We start from the raw sequence: 2,717 nt of genomic DNA on the forward strand, positions 1-2,717 counted from the left end.
CGCCAGCCGCCTGTATAGTAAAGCTTTTTCATCTTTCTCAAAAACCGTTGGGGGACCAAAGGGCTTCGCTCGCCCTCAGGGAAATGACCAGTATCGCTCGCCTGCAACCTGCCGCAGACGGCTCTCCTCATGAGGTGATCCTACTTCATGCCCTTTGGGTAAGCCGTTTACCCGAACCTGTACCCGCTGCCATACCCGATGTCAATAGTTTACCCATAAAGGACTTTATGACCAAAGCCGACGCCCTTATGGACACCCACTAAATGACCTTCAAGACACCCATCAACACCTCCACTCCAGACGAAGAGGACACCTATTCAATGTCAACAGAAGCTGACGTGAATACCGTAGGACACACACGCCTATGAATGTCATAGGACACACACGCCTATGAATGCCGTAGGACACACATGCCTATGAATGCCGTAGGACACACACGTCTACCCCGTGATGAGCTGGAACGGCAACAAAAGCACCCATCATCCACCACTCACTCGCGCCCCAACCAACGACTTCTACAGCCACTCACTGCTGCCCATCGGCTGCAGTTTTGCTACTACCACTCCAGATTCAGGGCTGCCGTGAAGAAATGTACAATATCTCATTTTTAGGGGGGGAGCCATGTACCAACCGTGTGTCACACGATCTTACATAGTAACAACTTTTCTCTTTTTTGTATATATCATGCTTTGTATCTTCACTCTCCCCTCGCACTGATAGGGAGATGAAATAAAATGTCTGTTTTTCTCACCGTTAATTGTTAACAGCACCGGTTGTCGGTTGAACATGAAATTGCCTGTTATGTTTTTATGTCCTTTTTGCCTGGAGTTTATATATATATATATATATATATATATATACATATATATATATATATATATATATATATATATAAACGGATGTTCTTTAATAAAGACTCAGTTGCTTTCATCCTGCCTTTGAGTTACAACCTTCTCTCGTCCCGTCACACCACCACCGACTGGTAGGTATGTAGTACTTGTCCGTTAATGTTAACTTTATTACAAACATTTGTGAGTTTTCTTTTTCTTTTCTTTTAAAGCCAAAAATAGCTTTTAATATAAAATTCGCTTTGCCATGGGATCATAGACCAATATGAAAATTCCTTTCGTAACAAATACTTCTGCCCAGCTAAGTATTCGAGCCTTTGTACCGAGTAGAAATAAAGGTAAATATTAGGACTTTACCAACCTGTCAAAAAGAGAGGTAAGAATTCATGCTAACATTGCTTGATTCAGTCCTGTCGAATTCAGGATTTGCACTTGGAATCAAAATCAACCCATCTCCACCATTATAGCCGATTGGTAAGTATGTAATACTCGGTCGCATTATGATGATTTTATCACTAACACTCGTTATTTTCCTTTTTTTCGAATAAGCCCCAAATACCTTTTAATATTGTATTTGTTCTGCCACAGGACCAAAATCTCATTGAGAATTTGATTTTATAATAAATATTTCTATCTGGACAAGGATTTGAATTTTTATGCCGAATAGAAATAAAGGTAAACACTAGTACTCTACCAAACTGTCATAAAGAAAGGTAGGAGTTTACTCGGATTGTTGTATTTAATCCTGGCGAATTCATGATTTGTATTTGAAATCTATATCAATTCATTTCCACCATCATAGCCTATTGGTAAGTTTGTAACACTTGACCATTTTATGATCATTTTCTCAATAACACTTGTGATTTTCATTTGTTCAAATAAGCCACAAATAGCTTTTAATGCCGAATTTACTCTAACGCGGAATCTCTGGCCCGTGAGATAAATCTATTCTAATTCAAAACAGAAATCCTGTATTCGACACGATTAAATACAGCAGTCGGAATCTGCTCTTTTCTCTCTTTATGGTATGATGGTAAATCCTCATTTGACCTCCGCTAAGGAGGTTATGTTTTCACTTCTGTCTGTTTGTTTGTTTGCCTGTTTGTCACCAGCCTAACTCAAAAAGCTACAGATGAATTTTGTTGAATATTTCAGGATATGCCAGAAATAGGCTAGCTAACAAGGGATTAGATGTTGTCGGTGATCCACATCACCATCCAGATCCAGGACTTTTATTATACCATACAGTAGATTCATTCACGGTCAACATATGCAACTGGGAAAGCTTTAACTGTAAACTGAGGAAAATTTTTAACAATCTTCATTGGCGGAGGTCTGTAATATTTGGTTGCTCTTTCTACTTGTTACTTTTATTTTTGCCCATATGGTCAGGTTATCTAATTACTACTGACTGCCACCTTGAAAATAGTAAGTGGTACAACAAGTACATTGCTGGGTGAGGATGGGGCAAGGACTTAGGATTCAAATGTACCATATCACAAAGGCAGAGCGTCTACTCTAGTGTTTGTGAGTCCCAAAATGAATAAGTTTCGGCAAATGGCAATCACATGAGTCAGGTAATGCTCTCTACTGTAGACATCCACCATACTGCAGTAAGTATCATAAGAAGCTGTATTATTATTATTAAAAGGGGCAGATTTCCAGCACTATGAGTCAAACTCTATTCCTAAAGGGTTGGCCTGAATAAATACAGGAGGAAATAACTTGATATAAAATAATAAGTCTAAGGGATAGGAAAAATGATTTATCGATAAAAATCTGGTACTAATAGAAATTTAAGTGTTATTTAATAAATCTGCATTCTTTGATATATTAAATTCTTCAAAATAGGGAAACTCAAAATCTGAT

The sequence above is a fragment of the Palaemon carinicauda genome, chromosome 2 (genome assembly GCF_036898095.1).
Source record: "Palaemon carinicauda isolate YSFRI2023 chromosome 2, ASM3689809v2, whole genome shotgun sequence".
NCBI lineage: Eukaryota > Metazoa > Arthropoda > Malacostraca > Decapoda > Palaemonidae > Palaemon > Palaemon carinicauda.